This window comes from Mustela putorius, unplaced genomic scaffold, assembly GCF_011764305.1.
Source record: "Mustela putorius furo isolate JIRA1106 unplaced genomic scaffold, ASM1176430v1.1 tig00003859_pilon_pilon_pilon, whole genome shotgun sequence".
NCBI classification, from domain to species: Eukaryota; Metazoa; Chordata; class Mammalia; order Carnivora; family Mustelidae; genus Mustela; species Mustela putorius.
Window position 1 is genome coordinate 17,498,694 of NW_025422011.1, and position 18,138 is coordinate 17,516,831.

At 40.2% G+C, this 18,138-nt stretch overlaps 1 protein-coding gene across 1 annotated transcript in view; it reads left to right on the forward strand.

The window, feature by feature from the left end:
* Nucleotides 1–17,116, forward strand: part of CCDC34 (coiled-coil domain containing 34) — a 118,248-nt gene extending 101,132 nt beyond the window's left edge. The window contains exons 8-10 of the transcript XR_006602263.1: nucleotides 13,883–13,971; nucleotides 16,553–16,691; nucleotides 16,930–17,116. The gene's annotated coding sequence lies outside the window, so the exon portion shown is untranslated. The remainder of the gene's footprint in view (nucleotides 1–13,882; nucleotides 13,972–16,552; nucleotides 16,692–16,929) is intronic.
* The last annotated feature ends 1,022 nt before the right edge of the window (nucleotides 17,117–18,138 follow it).

Sequence of the window (18,138 nt, forward strand, 5' to 3'; positions counted from 1 at the left end):
AGAGCCTTATATCAATGCTAATTGTAGTCCAGCATCACACACCTCTCCTAGTAGCCTGAACCAAGCAGATTCCCTGGAGACTAATTTTGCTGGTCTAGGTCCGGGACCCTGCCTTCTGCTACTTCTGGACTAGGCTGGAGTTTCTGGAATCCAGGGGACTGCGGGCTTCTGGGCTCCTTAAAGGGTACTTGGCACCCTGTAAAAATGGCTAATTAAAGGAAATGGTAGGACTGTTTCCCCTTTTATAGTCTAGCCATGGAAAGTTTGACCCACTGGGGGAGGTTGGAGGTAGAAATTGTAGACTTTGAGACAGTAGGTTGAGCATGTTTGGCAAGGCAGTAGCAAGGTCTCAAAGAGAAAACATGGGCCCTCGAGCCCTGAGGCTAAGTTCCTGGTGGTCAGGAAAGCCCAGTGAGGGCTCTACAAAAAATAACGACAGCAGTTAAGACATTCAAAGGTTGAGCTTTGAGCTGAAATTCCATATTTTGCTTCCCCCCCCCCTTCTTCACTCTTGAGGTTTGGCTCACCACTTTTTCCCCCTCTCCTGAGACATATGAGTGTTATTAAGGCATCTGGAGGGTGGGGTGAATGGTGACCATGTCACAAAGGGAGGCTAATTGGCTGGAACTCCCCCCTCCCCCTTCTCTGGCCGGCCTGAATCTCTCTGGTTATTAGTACTTCTTAAAGTGTCTTGGCAGGGGTGGCCTGGTTCTATTTTCAAAGTAATTAAAACCCAAAGAATTAAAATTACGTCCTTTCTTGCTGCTAATGCTATTTTGCCATAGTTTGTGAGGTGGGGACAGGGTGCCATTGGGACATTTTGGTTTCCTACCTGGACCTGAACCCAATCAACTTCTCCTGCAGAGTATGCCCAGGCTGCAGTATCCCCTAAAACATGAATGGCAAATTCTTGGCACATGTGAGGCTCTTTCTATTCCCAAACTTGTGGCAGAAATTACTAATGAACCAAGACTTTTTTTTCCCTGTCAGCTGAGCCTAGGTAATCCCATGATCCTCCTTAGTACAACTTCCCCAGCATTTACTAACAGTACTTGAGGTTGGCTTAGTGACTGGAATCCACTTAGCATTCTTATCCTTACCCTAAATTGCTCTGAGGCCCAGAGGCATGGTCTTCTCCATAGGCGCTCAGCTAAAGGCAAGTGTAGTTGGATAAATTGTAGGTTTGATTCTGCATGCCAAAGAAGCTCCTTCTCAAGCCTTCAGATATCTTGCACCTTCTCCCCGCCCCCACCCTGTCTACTTCCATGCTTCCTCTTCTCAGAATGCACTCTGGCCTCCCAGGAAAGACTCTCTGCTTGCTATCAGTGCTTGGTACTTGCTATCAGTGCTGAAAGGGCCCACCTAATTCAACTGAGACTCTCTTAGCCATAAATTTACAACACTTTTAGCAATTCTTTTGGGTTATGCCTTCAGTTAAAATGAGAAATATGTTACCTAGAAGAAACTGAGCTGTCTGGAGTTTCTGGAATGTTGAGTGGGTGGCAGTTGGTTGACAGAATGGTTGACTCAGGGTACTAGGGTAGATAGAGCTGAACTCAAATTGCTGCTAGACCACTTACTTGCCAGGTGACCTTTGGACAGTTAATTGAACCTCTTTGAACATCCATTTCCTCATCAGTAAAACAATAAATTCTTATCTGATGTTGCATTGGGAGGATAAAATAAGTTCATGCCTGTAAGGCACCTGGCACAGTTTGGCAAGTTCTGAGTACACTTGAGGTCCCTCCCATCCCCACCCTGGTGGCAACTAACATTAATGGACCAACACGCTCAATATATTTGTGCTGATTTTATCCTCTGTTTATTGACCACTTGACAAAGAGATGACATTAGTTGTCCAAGGTCACACAGCTTGTAAATATCAGAACTGGTTTTTGATTCTAGGTCTACAGGAAACTACTTTGATGTTTTTTAACTACTGGTTGACCTTAGGCAAGTTACTCTAATCTTCAGTTTCCTGGAGGAAGGAAGCATTTTCTCACTTGTAAAATGGAGACAATATAACCTATCTTACTGAGTTACTGTAGGATCAAATCAGTTGGTGCTTATAGCATAAGACTTGATCTGTTATTAATATGTGCTTTCACAAATCTGTTATCAGTGTTGTCCTTCTTGTCCTCATTACTGTTACATTTTTTTCAGAATCTGATCCCTCCTCCCCTGAATCCAGTACTGTAGCTAGCATGTGACAGGTGTTTAGTATGTGAGCAGCTCTGTGAGGGTAACATATGGTATTGTTACTCTAGGAAGGGAGGAGAAATAAATGACTTTTGGGACTGAGAACTCTGGCTGACCTCCTGGCATCCTAGTAAACAATTCCAGGAAACCTCTTTCTAGCTACCTTGGGAAAAGCCTGAAGAAGGATCTTGGCTGTTTGTGGGTATCCTGCGGGGGTTGGCCTTCTAAATGGCCAGTAAGATAAGACCTGCTCTTCTTAAGTTCATGAGGGAATATCTCCTGGGTCTCCTGTGTGTGGAAGGAGCAGATGACTGGATCACGTAGGAAAAGAGAGCTTATTAATAGCTGTTTTTCTCATTTTTAACACCACTGCCTGAAATAGACCACTCTTGTTGAGATTGTTAAGAGAGGTGTTTTTGTCACCAAGAGTTCTAAGAAAATCAGAATTCCCTGAGCTTTGGCCTGAACTATCCCCAGACAAATGCTAACATAAGATTAATTATCCAGAGTGTCATACTTCCCCATCCCCAGTAGGGAATCACTGATTCAGGCAGCCTTCCATAAGCACTTAGTGATCATTTCCTTCTTGAAAACATGTGAGTTCCAGTGATCACAACTTTATATCTCTACTGGCCAATTGAAAGTGGTATACCATGCTTTTAATCCGCATATATCTGTTTTTCCTCATGGTTCACCAATTAAAAAAAAACAAAACAGAAAAAAGTTACAAAGATAGTACAGATGGTTCTTATACACCTTCACCCAACTTTCCCTAACATCTTAAACAATCATGGTACATTTGTCAAAACTAAGAAATTAACATTAGTACCATGGTATTAACAAAGCCATAGCTGTGTTGGGGGGAGGGGAGTGTGGGGGTGGGTTTTACCGGTGTTTTCAGTAGTATCTTCTTCTTCTATTTCTTAAGTTCCATGATCCAACCCAGGATTTCACATTGTTTTAAATTGTTGTGTTTCTTAGTCTCCTCTGGCAGTTTCAGAGTCTTTCTTTGTTTTTCATGACATTGACAAATATTTTACAGAATTTATTTCTATTTGGGCTTGTCTGATACACCTATTTATTTAAATAACTTTTAAATTTTGTGGTAGTTTAAGATTTACAAAAATCAAAAAGATAGAACAATTCCACATATCCCACACTCAATTTTTCTTATTATTAATATATTACATTATTATGGTATATTTTCATAGTTAATGAACTGATATTAATATATTACTTCTAACTGAGCTCCATTGTTTATTCAGATTTCCTTATCTTTGATCTACTGTCATTTTTCTGTTCCGGGATCCTATCCAGGATACCAAATTACATTTAGCTGTCATGTCTCCTTAAGCTCCTCTGCTCTGTGGCAGTTTCTTAGACTTTCCTTATTGTTATTGTTTTAAAGATTTTATTTATTTATTTATTCATTTCTTTATTAGAGAGAGAGAGAGCATGAGTAGGGGAAGGGCAAAGGGAGAAGCAGATGCCCCACTGAGCAGGGAACCTGATGCAGGGCTCAGTCCTGGGACCCCAGGATCATGACTTAAGCTGAAGGCTGATACTTAAGCAACTGAGCCATGCAAGTGCCCTTTCTTTGTTTTTCATGACTTTGATACTTTTGAGGAGTACTTGTCAGACATTTTGTAGACTGTTGTTCAGTTGGGATTTGTCTGACATTTTTTTTTATAATTAGGCTGGGGTTTTGCCTTTTTGGGCAAAGACTATAGAGGTAAAGTGCCATTCTTATTATATCATATAAAGGATGTGTACTATCACATAATTTATGACTGTTGGTATTATTGACTTTGTTACCTTGGCTAAAGTAGTGTTTGTCAGGTTTCTACATCATAAAGTTACTCCCCCCATCCATACTGTACTCTTCTTTAAAAACTCACTATGGACAGTCCATCTTTAAGGAGTGGGGAGTTATGCATGCATTATGTAGAATTTTTCTGCATGTAGAATTTGTCTTCTCTCTCCCATTTATATGTTTAAGCATTTATTTGTGTTAGTATGGACTTGATATTTATTTTATATTTTGACTAATCATCCACTATTACTTATTTTTTTGCTCAAGTCATTCCAACTTTAGTGTTTGGGAGCTCTGTCACTTGGCTCCTGTATCCCCAAATTTGACATAGTTCTATCATTTTGTTTTATTTATTTTTTAAAAACATTTATTTATTTATTTTAGAGAAAGAGAATATGAGCGGGGGTAGGGGGATGGAGGGAGTGGGAGAAGGAGAGAATTTCAAGCACCCTCCCCGCTGAGTGTGGGGTCTGGAGCAGGGCTCAATCTCATGACCCTTATATCACGACCTGAGCCAAAACCAAGAGTCAGAGGCCTACCCAACTGAGCCACCCAGGTGCCCCTCATTTTGTTTTATTTACTTATTTTGGTGAACACTACAAGATGCTTCAGGTTTATTTTACATAATTCTTGCCCCAACTCTAAAATCAGCCATTTCTCCAAGAAGCACTGTTCCTTTTATTCCTCTAATGATATTAGAAACCAAGATATTGGGGTTAAGTGTGCTCCTTGCTATGAAGTGTTTTTCCTATGTCCTCTTATCTGACTGAACAAGGAAATATATGTTTATGATAACCCATGTTTCTAAAAACATGGGTTCTATATTAAACCATTTCTATATTAAACCATCTGTATCTATATTAAGCCAAACATGAATTCATACTGATACCTTTAATTCTAATGCAGTTTCCTCTCTGCTAATTTATAAACTCTTTCTCTAACAGTAAGAAACCTGGATCCTACCATCTGCCATTCACTTACTTAACTGTGAATTCCAGTAAACATGTATAATGATTGGAGATTTGTTGACCTATAACCTTATAGGAAAAAAGTTTACCAACTAGAGTACAATATTAGTTACAATTACCTTTTCCCTCAGTTATACAGAGTCTACTTGCTTCCAAAGTCCCTTAGTCAGCACCTTTTCCCTATCCCTTTTAGTGAGGTTTGTTTCATGCATTCCCAGCTTAGTTAGAGTCTTTTGTCACATTCTGTATTTCGTCTGGGATTTCCCCTGACCTCCTAAGTAATTTATTTTTAATTTGCACATATTAAGTTCACTCTTTCTTCTGAAAAGCTCTACAGATTTTTGACATATATGTAGTACTATCCATTTGTTGTTTTCTACTTACTGCTAAGATATAGTTTTAAAGAATTTTTAAATTACTTTTATACAAATATAAGATGTATCAAAGATTATATTTAACTCATTAATCACTGAAAAAACTGTAAAATATTTAAACCAGTCCAAAGAGCATTTTTAAAATTTTTTTATTTTTAAAGATTTATTTATTTATTTATTTAGAGAGAGAGAGTGCATGTGAGCAAGGTGTGATACTATTAGAATCTTCAAGTAGACTCCCCACTAAGTGTGGAGCCTGTTTTTTTGGGGGCTTGAATCTAGGACTCCAAAATCACGATCTGAGCTGAAATCAAGCGTTGGCCACTTAACCAACTGAGCCACCCAGGTGCCCCTAGAGTATTTTAGAATCTAAGTATCCAATATTAGATTAAACATATTAATTAGATATGCTACTGTTTTTTTTTAAAGGTTTTATTTATTTATTTGACAGACAGAGATCACAAGTAGGCAGAAAGGTAGGCAGAGAGAGAGGGGGAAGCAGGCTCCCTGCTGAGCAGAGAGCCCGATGTGGGGATCGATCGCAGGACCCTGAGATCATGACCTGAGTCGAAGGTAGAAGCTTTAAAACACTGAGCCACCCAAGGGCCCCAGGGCCATAAACCATAAATTCTGAGATTATGTGTTCCACTGGAAGGGAATTATTTCCATCTCAACCAGACACAAAGGTACAAGGCACCCTCTGCCCAGCAGAGCTGTAAACTAAATAGTTCAGACAATAGATTGTCAAGAGGAACACTGTACTGGGAGAACATCCAGCAGTTCCTTTGCAAGTCTTAGATAATTTTTCTGATATTGAGTTGTTGAAAAATGAATTTGAGGTATCTAACAAAGCTACATAGTTGGAAAAAGTGCACAAAATTGTTAATGAGGCAAATTTAAGAGAGAAAAGTAAGGCTAGTGTTAATCCAGGGGCAAAGTTCAACTTGGAAATTCGTACCTGAAGATCTTATACAGCTTCTAAGAAAGGCTAGCAGATTTGACTATGTGCTTTCTAGCTCTTGAAGCAAAGAGGGAACCAGGGGACTCTTAGAATTTGTCATGTTCAGAGATAATTCTGAAACAGACTTTGGGTCTCTTTTTTAATTGGGGAAAGAAGACCCTGAAACATATTAGTTAAATTATTGGCAGTTAAATTGTTGGCTACAGTGCCACCTGAAGCTATAGCAGTGTTTTAAAGCTTTTCACATGCTGAGAAATTTATGGGATTAGGGTTCTATGTGACCAAAGACTCTCACGCTTTTTTGCCAAACTGCATTTTCTCTTGGGTTGTTCTAGCCAGAGTCCTTTTCTAATTAGACCAAGGCCATGGGTCTAAACCTGCTTATAAGCCAAACAAAGAAGAGATTGCTCTCTGATCTTGCTCTATATAATGTGTTTGGCTGGGTTAATTTTCTATAAATATCATTTAAAGAGGTGATAAGGTTGTACTAATGGTGGTAGAATGTTAAATACCCGCAAAACTGCCTTTCCCTAGAGCTGATACTCCCAATTTCCTGAATGATACACACCCAAGAGCCATAGAACTAAGAATTTCTAAGCCTTAAAAGCAAGCAACCGGGCTCAGAACAGAACAAGTCAAACACGGAGGAATCAGAAGGCAGCTGTCAGCCTGATGGTGCTTCTACGTTGTTTTAACATTTTCTTGATTAATCTTCCTATTGTGTTTCAGCATTTTAGGCAGAGGTCCTTTCAAAATGTCCATACCTTTGTTCCTTTTGTCTGCATTTAAGCCTCAAACACAGGGACACACTTAGTCTCTGTAGGTGGCAATGGAAGTATCATGAGAGAAATCCTATGAGGGAGGAAAATACTAGAGGCCAAAAGTTGAGGTTATTTGTGTGGCTGAATCCTCTCTAATGCTGAATTGCCAAGGAGCAAATTTCTGCCCTAGTTTTAAAAGGAAAACTTTATAATTGGTTCTTTTAAGGGTAAGGGTGATTCTCTCACTGTGTCTTTATGTAGAGTTAGAGTCAAGCTCATTTTTGCCTGAATCATCATCTCTCAGTCAAGAAGAGGTACTGTAGGATTTCTTCCCTATACAGAATTAATGGAAAATGGCTTTTCTTTTTGAAAGTGTGTTGGAAATACAATCCCTTCACTGGTCTCAAGTTCAGGCAGATCATTCCAAGATAAGTATTTTTTATTGAACTGTTTTCATTTTCCCAGTGAGGTCACCACTCTGTCTCCCCGGGGGGCCTCCCACACAGAGAACATCACACCATCTCACTCAGCCTTAGAGATCCTGTCTGGCTGCCCTGGCACGTGTCCCAAGCCTGAGACATGGTGAGAGCAGATATGGCTCCTCCTTGTCTCAACCACAAAGATGTAAATCTCAGCACTATGAGTGACAGTTTTGTGGTTTACAGATGGTGAGAAGTACTCATGGAACTGAAGGAGCACTCATTTAATCTGAAGGTGCTGTTTAAACCCTAAATATTGGGTTTAATGCTACAAAAACTTTGAGTAACTTTCCATTTTCATCAGTATTTATTTATTATAAATTTCAATAATTATTAGCTTCTGGAGGTCAGGTAACCATGACTTTCTTGACCTTCATGTTCTGAAGGTCTTTCAAAGGAGAGAAAATTCAAGCATGTTGTTTAGCCTCCACATGTTTGTGTTTTTTCTAGTTTTTTTTTTCTCATTATTAATTTCTAGTTCCATACCTTTGTGTCAGAAAAGTTGGTTCAATCTTCTTAAATTTATTGAGACTTGTTATGTGGCGTAACATGTGATCTATCCTGGAGAATGTTCCTGTGCACTTGAAAAGAATGTGTATTCTGTTGCTTTTGGATGGAATGTTCTGTATGTATCTGTTATGTCCATCTGGAAAAGGAGAGAAAATTCTACACACTACGGAAGTCCACTGTCATCTGTAAGCCCAGAAACTTATTTTTTCATTATTTACATCATCACCACCACCACCACCACCAAACCAACAAAACAAAACTGCCTGTAGCACCTAAAAATGTCTCCTTTATATTTCCTGGGATTTGACTTTTAAAAGATATTCTGAGTTGAGAAATCTTTTCTCTACTGTTAGATATTATCCTTTAAATTGATGCACATAAAACATCATTCATGCTTCAATGTTGTTTAATTCTAATTCTGTAACTTCCTTTTTTCCTGATGTCCTTCTGGTCAGCACGTAGAGAAATGGAAATTTTGGGGGTGCCTGCGTGGCTCAGGGGTTAAGTGTCCAACTCTTGATTTTGGCTCAGGTCATGCTCTCAGGATTGTGAGATTAAGCCCTGCATTGGGCTCTGTGCTAGGCATGGAACCTGCTTAAGATTTTCTTTCTCCCTCCCCCTCTGCCCTTCCTAAAAGAAAAAGGAGAATGAGAATGACAAGGAGAAGGAGAAGAAGAAAGAAAAAAGAAGAAGACAAAGGGGAAGAAGAAGGGGAGATTTAATTGGAAAGTAGTAGTGTAGAGATGGGAAGGACTTAGAGTGGGGAACACTAGACCATATCTAAGACTCCTATCAACCTTAAGACTATTTTTTTTAAAGATTTTATTTATTTATTTGACAGACAGAGATCACAAGTAGGCAGAGAGGCAGGCAGAGAGAGAGGGAGAAGCAGGCTCCCCACTGAGCAGAGACCCTGATATGGGGCTCCATCCCAGGACCCTGGAATCATGACCTGAGCTGAAGGCAGAGACCTTAACCCACTGAGCTACCCAGGAGCCCCACGACTTGACTTTAGTTTGAGATATCTTTTCTTTAAAACATTATATGTCTGATATTTAAGCCCATCCAGGATATAACAGGTGGCTATATTAATACACAACTGCAGATAGTCACCTAACAAACACTCAGCCAATTCAGTTTAGGTAGTGACAAGAGAGCAGTTCCCAGTGAATGGCTTATTGTTCCAGGTCTAACTTTTAAAGAGATTTCAAAGAGATTTTAAAGAGATTGGTGGCTCTGACCATAGGGTGAGTTAGGAAGGTGGAAAGGAAAGTGATATCCTAATTTCTGGGGTGCTCACAGGCAACAAGTATATAGTATACTCTGCAATTCCTTTAGCTCTATGACTGTCACTTTTCTACTCCCCCTTCATCAACTCTCCCTGAATAAAAGTTTGACCCATTATAACACTTCCTCTCCTTCATTTCCAAGCAGTTATAAGTTACATTTTTTTTTTTTTTAAGCACAAGCAACAGAAGCTGACTTTGACTAAGTTTATTTAAAAAGGGCTATATTGGAAGATTAAAAGGGTACTAAATAACAAAGTTGTGGTAGTTTGCACATAATGACCACTTTTTTGTACCCCTCTCTGTATCCACACCCTTCACAATGTGACTTTGCCACTCCTCCCACCAAGGAGTAGGTCTTAGTTCCCACTCTCTTGAATTTGGTCCTGTTGGTTGCTTTGCCTGATGGAATGCAGTGAAAGTGATGGTGTGCCTTGTCTGAGCCTAGGCCTCAGGATGTCTTATATGCTTCTACTCTCTCTCCTGGAATTCTGTGCAGCTGCATGTGAATAAATTCAATGGAAGATGAGACACCATGTAGGACAGAGATAATTCCACCTGAAGTTACCCTAGATCAGCCAGCTTCCAGTTCACTAATGCTGATTGTAGATGATGTATGAATCTTTCCAAGACCATGAGAGAGGCCCAGTTTAGCCAAGTACAAATTACTGACCTCCAGAATTTTGAGATAAATAAATGGATATTATTTTATGCTACTAATTTTGGAGATTATTTGTTATATAGCAAAAGCTCACTGATACAAAAGCCTTGAGAAGAATAGAATCCAGGACCTGGGTCCCATGAGTCTACTCTGCAGAGCTGCCAGAAGATGACATAGTTTCAGTTGCCTTTATTATTTTTGGGCTCTGCCCATTCCTGGGTAAAAGAATTTGCTAGGTTCATCTTGGGTCATGAGCCCTCCTAGGACAGTGGTGGAGTCCTCTGGTTTAATAGCCTTGCCTGAACCATAAGGAGTAGAGAAGGCGAAGTTCCTTGAAAAGGAGGGTAGTACCCATTTCCAAGAACAGGAAGAGGAGGTCCTAGGTAGATAAAATGCATGTCTATTATATGCATTTATTTTGTGTACTTACTCAAGGAGGTGAAAGACATTCTCTTTTTATCAAAGAGGTCTTGGTATAATGGAGGAGTCTGGGAAGCAGCAGTGTCAGGCAGGTAGTGGTGTGGTTACTACTGTCACTGAGCGACCAGAGGTAACCTGGAGCCCAGAGGATGGACATCTAACTCCGACTCACTACCAGGAAAAGATTCTTGGAGGAATCAGCATTGGAACTGAGTTCTATGAGATATATACTGAGCTACATGAGGAGGCAGGAGTGGCAAGCAGCACTGAGGTCCTTCCAGGCACTAGGAGTGGCATGAGGGAAAACCTCTAGAGTCAGAATTTTAAACTTGTCACCATAGACCAAAAGTACATAATGCTTATGCCTAGTGTGGCTCAGCTTCCACTGAGAGAAAAAAAGAGTTCTTAAAACAAAACAACAACAACAACAAAAACAAAACTTTTCACAAGTTTCTATAGTTTTATCTCCCTGTCCTTAGACATGCTTGTTAAGGAATGTATGTTTTCTTCCATAAGCAGCGAGGAGCTATTGCAAGTACTTGAGCAAGGAGGGTGGTTGGGCTCTTATTTGTGTTTGAAACAAGTTGTGCTTACAGCAGAGAGAAGATGGCAAAGATCAAGAGAGGAGGCAGGGAGACCAACCATGAAGCTGTTGTTTTCTAGACAAGAAGTAATGGCTCCCATTAAGGGAGTGGAATGAGGAAGTGGCAAGGATGGGATGGACCTTTTATAATATCCTCAATGGATATATGAAGACCCCAGTTGCTTCTATCTTTAAAAGTACTGTTGTTCCCTTAAAGTTATAATGAAAAAGGCCTTTGTGTTTGATAACAGGTCTTCCTTTATGTCAAATAAGACACACCTGCTGTGAAGAAATTGGTGATAAGCTTACATCCACATGGTGCAAAAAATCCCTCCTTGTTCTTGCTTAGGAAAAACAACCAGGTCTCCTTGGATCCATTCAGCCTGCAAGAGAGCCAAGCAGTCTCCACACACTCCTAGAGCCATGGTGTGAGACGAAGGGCCGTCAAAGGCCAGCCCTGAACTAGAACCAGATGGGAGAAGATTCAAGCCAGAGACCATCATCCAAAACTCTTAATTTTCAGTGATCAGGAGTTGAATTTTCAGAGAAAGTGCATTTGATGGCTTAGTCACAATTGGATCAACTGAAATAACAATGCAAGGAGGTATCTGCCCATGGAGGGATGAAAAGAACAGCTGCCAAGAGATCTTTGCTAGACTTCCACAGAGGGGAGGTGGAAGAAGGGGTGCTATCCTTGCTTAAAAGGGTTGGACAGAAAGCTAAAAAAAAAAAAAAAAGGTGATTTGAGCTTTCCTCTTTTAATATGATAGAGTAGACTTGGAGAGTTGATGCAGATCTCCAGGGTATGTGCAAGTTGGAAGATAAAAAAATATATGCATTTATAGTGGAAAGTGTATTTCTGTTACGCTTTAAAAAACTTGACATTTAAAAAGTATCAGTAATTCAACTGGTAGGTTACATGTTTGTTATGAGCATGAAAAGTCACAGCAGACTATATGACCTTTTCCCTTCCGTTGGGAAGTTCAGACATTTGCATTGAAAAATGCCAATATCAATACGAGGAATAAAGGCTAATGGCAATCATTAGCCTTTATTTAAAGGGAGGAGGTACCCAAGGAAAGCAATTTGGCAATGAAACCCAATTTTAGACTTGTTTTTATCTCTAAATGATACCATTGACTTGCAGAGCTTCACTTACATGACTGAAAGACTTTGTACATGGAGAGCTTGACAGCAAAGTCTCCTTTCCAGGCCACTTTGCCTACACAATGTATGCTCCATACATAATTTGTTTTTCATAAATCTTGATCTATATCATCAATTGCATGATTTTATTGTATTGTGGTTTTACATGTGTATATGTGTTTAAAACCTTGATTTGTTAAGTGAAACTTTTCAAATATATCATGTTTTGTAATTCTGTTTTTCCATTTTTCTATTTTTATCTTACTTTTTTATTAAACTAGGCAGCTCCAGAAAATGGAAGTCATCTTGACAGTGGAGAACTCCTGCTTTCGATGCAGGAAATGTTAGGGAACTCCCTGGTTAATTCCTAAATAACAGTGATTCTCTTTATCAAAGCCCTATTATAAGCCAGTTGCTTTACCCAGATCCTTTAAAGTTAAAAAAAAAAATTTAAAGCAAATGCATTATAGCAGACACTATAAAAAGTCAAATGAGGAAGAAAATAAGTTACTTGCAATACTGCAGGAAATCCCATCACTGGAGATCCATGTTAAGAGACAACCATATTGTCTCAGAGTCATGATATCTCAAAGTTGGATGAAGGGCCAACACTGCCTTCTTCCAGGTGATGGAGATTAGCATGGCAGAAAGGTAAGGAGGACACTTTTTAAGGGACTGAAGTTGAGAGACATCTCTGCAGTACTGGGCATGGCTCCTTTTTTTTTTTTTAAAGTAGATGGGGCTTGAACTCATGACCCTGAGATTGAGACATGAACTGAGATGAAGAGTTGGGTGCTTAACAGCCTGAGCCACCTAAGTGCCCCTCAACACTGCTCCTCAGCAAGGGAATGTATTCTGAGGTGCCAGTGAGGGGGCAAGGGCCTCATGGACCAGAAGTGGGGGCTGTCATTGGGTGACTTCTTGCCTCAAGGGGGCTGCCCTTAGCCTTTGCTTTCAGATGCAGTCCTTTTCTGGTGAGATGTCGCAGGACTCTTCTAAACCATCAGCCCCACCTTGCTCACACCTAATGATGAAAGTCTGGGTGTGAGGGCAGTGTAAGCCCTGCCCAGAATTCAGAGGGCTGGCCAGCTGTGCCATTGCTCAGACCCAAACGAAAGACCACGTGGTCGCTCTTTTCCCTGTGATTTTGCTCCTCTGTGGACCTGTTTAGTGTATTTTCATTATGTCTCTCTTTCTCCCATTCCTGCCAAAGGTCAAGGGGAGTTATTTCACTTGGTGAAGATCTCTCCTTTACCTGGTGAAGATATCTCCTAGCACTGAAATGTTTCAGGATAGCTATAATTTACAGGTAGTTCAATGCTGTGTTTAGAGCGGGACCTTCATGAGCCCTGCATGTTCTGACTTTTAGAGTTCCCACCACACAAAATATCAAATATACCAGCTGCACCCGCATCCCACATTAAATATACTTTTTTGTTTTAAGAATCTTTGTAGTGTTTTTATATTTGTGCTTTAGAAATTATTAGGCTCCATGTTATACATTTAATTTATGATTGGTTATGAGTTCCCAACAATTACCATGGACACTATGAATAGGGGAATTTGTGAAGTGAGAAAACTGAACCTATAAGTTGTGTTTGATGGAATTAAATCCTTAGGAATGCTGAATTTAATGATGAATGAAGCTGGCATGTTGGTACATTTTGTAGACATTTAATTAAACATTTATTAATTTTTACATTTATTGTTTTCTTTTGTAGACTTGGAGCCAACAACTGTTTTTCTACCTGGGTCTCGTACATTTTTCTAGGCTTCTAGAAGCTCTTAGCTCAGGGATCTCATTGCATTGGTAAGATTCTTACAGAGTAGTAACTCGCAAACACTTTGGCTTATGGACCCTTTTATACTCTTAAATATTATCAAGGGCCCCAAAGAACCTTTTTATTTTTAAGTGTGGGTTATAGCTACTAATTAATTATTATATTAGAAATTACAACTAAGAAATTTAAAAATCACTTATCTACTAATTTATTTTAAAATAATAATGAACTGATTAAAACTTACATAATTCACATTTTTTGGTGATAATTATATTTTCCAAAAAAAAAAAATTCTGTGGGGACAGTGACATTTTTGCAAAACTCTTTAATGTGTGACTTAATGGAAGACAGAGTATCATAACTTCTTCTGTATTCAATGTGTTGCCATAAACATATGTTTTGCTGGTGTTGTTAAAAAAAAATTTAGCCGCTTGCAGATATGTAGTTATAAAAGGGAAAGGTACTTTAATGGGCTTCTTTTTAAAAAGATTTTATTTATTTATTCATGAGAGACAAAGAAGCTGATTCCGAGGGAGAAGCAGGCTCCCTGCTGAGCAGGGAGCCAGATGTGGGACTTGGTTCCAGGACACTGGGATCATGACCTGAGCTGAAGGCAGAAGCTTAACCATCTGAGCCAACCAGGCGCCCATTTAGTAGACTTTTTTGGTACTAAATCAAAACTTGACTGCCGGTTTCTTAAAGTTGGTTATAATGTGGAATCTGAGACCATATCAATGAAATTTTCACATTATGTTACTTTAGAATCCATTGGCTATTTTGCACTGAAGTCAGTGTTTTGCCTGTGTATAATTTTGCAACATGATGTATTGGGCATTTGGAAAATGGTGATTAACTGAATTATGCAGATCATCCAGGTGTTAACATATTTCTTTATATGACATCAAAATATCACTTTCATTAATGCCACCACAAATCCCATCAGAAAAGACTTTACGTATTGGAAAGCTGGAAAGTTAATGATGGCATATATATTTTTCAAAATCCTATTTTCCATGCGAAAGCTTGAATGTTACTATTGGCAACATATACTGTCAGTTGCTTTCCTTTACATAACAGACTCATTTACTTAATTTTTGAGAACATGCCTGCCCATTACTCAAGTCTGAATGCCCATAGTTTTCCATTTGCTCTTTCATGTACAAATGGTAATCTGTGAAAAAAGTTTAGTTTGCATTGCAACTCCAACAATTGAGCTGATGCCTTTCCTTAAGACAACCGTGGTACTTGGACATGTGTAGAAGTACACTGATCTTCCCATTTCCCCATGTAGAGTCTTTATTATTATTATTATTTTGAGAGAGAGTAGATATACGTTTGAGTGGGGGAGGGGCAAAAGGAGAGGGAGAAGGAGAATCTCAAGCAGGCTCCAAGCCCAGGGTGGAGCTCAGTGTGGGGCTCGACTCACAACCCTGAGAGAACGACCAGAAGATCAAAACCTGAGCCAAAATCAAGAGTCAGTTGCTTAACTGAGCCACCCCATTGCCCCTCATGCAGAATCTTAAAAAGACATGTGTTCAAGGGCTGAAATTTAATAAAATTAATAATTTTTCTGCTTCCTCAAAGACATGCTTAAGTGAAATGACATTTTTTTTTTCTCCTGTGAGTGGGTGACATTGGAGAATGCAATGGCCACTAGCATGGTTTGGTGGCAGCTTTGTGCACCTTTTCTTTTGCACCAATGTGTAAATACATTGGAAGAAAAAAAGAATGTCTTCGTGTTATTATGAATACTGTTTTGACTTTGTGGGTCCTCTGTAAAGTTCTGGGATCCAGAGTTCCACCAACCTTACTTTGACAGCTGCTGTGATACACAGCCCTGATGTATGTACCAGACAGTGGCGGGTACATAATACATGTTCAATCACTTGTAGCTAAAGCCATGTTTTCTTTGCCTTACTAAGCATCATTTTGATATTTTTTCTTAAAAGATTTTATTTATTTATTTATTTGAAATCATGAGCCAGGGAGAGGGACAGAGAGAGGGAGAGGGACACACAGACTCCTTGATGAGCAGGGAGCCCAATGCAGGGCTTGATCTCAGGACTCCCAAGATCATGACCTGAGCGGAGGTCAGATGCTTAACCAACTGAGCCATGGAAGTGCCCCTTCATTTTGCTCTTTTAAAAACAAGGCTACAGGGCACCTGGGTAACTCAGTGGGTTAAGCCGCTGCCTTCTGCTCAGGTCATGGTCTCGAGCCTTACCTTGGGCTCCCTGCTCAGTGAGGAGCCTGCTTCCCCTGCTCTCTCTGCCTGCCTCTCTGCCTACTTGTGATCTCTCTCTCTGTCAAATGAATAAATAAAATCTTTAAAAAAATAAATAAAATAAAAACAGGGTTAATATTACTCACCTCAATAGGTAGTTGGTTGTGGAGCTTAGAGGAATCAAAGTCTAAGCAAAGATGCCTAGAACAGTGTCCAGTACATAAAATATGTGTGATAAATGCAAAATATTATTATTAATATTGCCAGTAATAGGTCATATAAAACTTTTCCTAGAGAGTACCAGTAGGATCCCTTCATATTTCTACTGCCAGTGCTTGACTGGACTCTCTTTCCTTTTATTATTTATTTATTTATTTATTTGACAGAGATAGAGGGAGCCCAGAGGATGGACATTTAACTCAGACTAACTATCAGGAAAAGATTCATGGAGGAATCAGCATTGGAATCGAGTACTATGAGATATATACTGAGCTACATGAGGAGTATACTTGAGTGCTACATGAGGTGTGTACTCATGTGCACATGCACTTTGAGGGGAGGGAAGAGGGCAGAGAGAGAATCAGAGAATTCTAAGCAGGCTCCACTCCCGGCACTTGATCTCATGACCCTGAGATCATGACCTGAGTGGAAATCAAGGGTCAAATGCTTAACCAACTGAACCACCCAGGCATCCCAAGGACTCTCTTTCCTACTGAGACTTGTACATGAGTACCTCTTTTTCCTTTTTATATTCATCCTTCAGGCCAAGGCTCCTGCTGCTTCTGGGATTTGCTCCTGTGTGCTCTGGGACAGGGCCTCTACCAGGAATTCCCACTTGTTCGAGGGCCAGCTCTCGAAATCTAGTCTAGACACCCTAACGAGGTGGAGGATGTAATTACACCTTGAAACACTCTGTGTACCAGTAACCCAGCTCCTCACGTGTGTGATTCAAGCTCCAAGAGGTCAGTGAAATCTAATGATTCAGATAAAGTGAAAGTAGAAACCTTGAGGTCCAGGGTCCAGTTGCTTTTAGGACACAGTATTTTTTTTTCCCTCAAAACCAATTTCTCCATCAGTTCAGTTGAGTTTAGAGCAACAAATGTGTCTTGTGAAAATCCTAGACACACACGCTGTATATGCTTCTCCGTGTACCACACCGTGGCAGCTGCTGGGCGGATTATTCTCTGGGCTGCCTCATACTCATCCCTGCCTTCCCCTGCCCTGCCCTGTGCGTGGGAGGCCATCTTTATGGCCAGCATCCCCATTCTCTTCCCCTCTGGCCTCCTGTTGGATTCCATCTATGGCAGGGACTAGCAGGACAGAGATTAGACAGAGGAGAAACAGGTCACTGCTCCCTACTCCTAGCTGGTTCTCCTTTGGCCCTAGTTTCTGTCTGGTGACTCCTCTCCCACCATTGCAGTTGGCGATCTCTCTCACGTAATCTGGTAAGGCCATTTTCTGCTCTTGTCCCTTCCAGGGGGTTACAGCCTCCCTCCCTAGCTAGTCCCTGGCACATTACTAATCTCTGCCATTCTCTTGTTCCTGCCTGCCCACATCCCCGAGCCCTCCTTCCTGATGCTCTTTCCAGTGAAGTCTTTGTGCGTGCCTTCTGTTCTCTGGCTGGACCCTGACTGACACCAATAGGATCCTGCCCCCCAGAAGCTCACCTTCTTTTTTTGTTACCCCAAACCTCAGTCAATTGTGTGCCGTGTCTGCAGCTGTTCCATCTAAGAACTGGCTCCCCTGCTAGTGCACAACTGTATCCTACTTTGTTTCAGGTAAAAAAGAGGCTTTTATCACCAGCTAAATGGAAAATGAATATACTTCCAAAATATAAGACAAGGATAAAAGAACAATTTTGTGAAAATCAACCCCAGGATTATTGTAGTTAAGAGCCCATGTACAGATGCTCTGTTTAGGCTGGAAACTTCCCAGCTATATGACTGTGATGAAGTCACGTAACTTCTTTGTG